The sequence below is a fragment of the Mus caroli genome, chromosome 6 (genome assembly GCF_900094665.2).
Source record: "Mus caroli chromosome 6, CAROLI_EIJ_v1.1, whole genome shotgun sequence".
In the NCBI taxonomy this organism is placed as follows: Eukaryota; Metazoa; Chordata; class Mammalia; order Rodentia; family Muridae; genus Mus; species Mus caroli.
Window position 1 is genome coordinate 121,749,351 of NC_034575.1, and position 1,010 is coordinate 121,750,360.

Genomic DNA, 1,010 nt, shown 5'->3' on the forward strand with positions numbered 1-1,010 from the left:
TTCTTGCTCTCTCTCTCTTCACTTCCTGTCTCATCACATCATCCTCATGCTTGGGTTTCTTAACTGCTGACACTTGCCTTCACTGTGCCCACCTGTCCCCCAGATTCTCTTGTCCATTCCTCGATTTATTGCCTGCTGTCTTTAACAAGGCAGGGCTTCTTCTTTTCATCTGCTTCCTCCAGTGGCTCCTATTTCCTTCTTGAATCTCTTCCTGAATGCCTTTCTGTCTCCATTGCATGGTCGATCCTTAGCTGGCGCTACTAGTTTGGAAGGCTCTAGAAACTTCAAGAGGTGGGACCTACCTAGTTGGAAAAGTAGGTCACTTGAGTCTATTATCCCTGGCTTCTTCCTGAGTCTTCATTGTTTCCTGTCTACCTTGATGTGAACAATTGCCTTCTACCACATAGTACCACTACCCAAGCACAAGAGACCAGCTGCTAACAGACTGAGCCCTCTGAAGCTATGAACTAAGAGAAATACTCTTGCCCTTGAGTTAGGGCACCAAGGGAGCACAACATAGGCAGCATACATACAGCTCCTCTCCACATACATTGTTCCAAAAGGAAATCATTGGTGTGCAGGTTCTTGGTACCATGGAAATAGGAGTTTTTTACAGTCTTAGGCATCTAAGAAATGTAACCAAAATTATAAAATACAGCTAGGTATAAAGATGAATTCCATGTGTAGCCTGATGATAAAAACCACAACAAAATACAACCGTTAGGGTAATGTTACAAACCTCACAGACTGTAACCAAGCCGTTTGTTTCTCGTGAGCTGACTCTTACATCTTTAGAGTCTTTGGAGGTGCTCTCTCTCTCACACATCTCTGTCTGTGTGCTCTTTGCCTTCTCAGAGCAACGCTGTCAACNGAGGACAGCAGGAACGCAAGTCTCAGCAACATTTGTTTCATATTTCTGATTAAAAATACACATGGAGAAAAGTTCCTTTCAGCTCAGTCATCTCAGAGGAATCTTAATAGCATCACTAAATTTAGGAAAACATCTATGG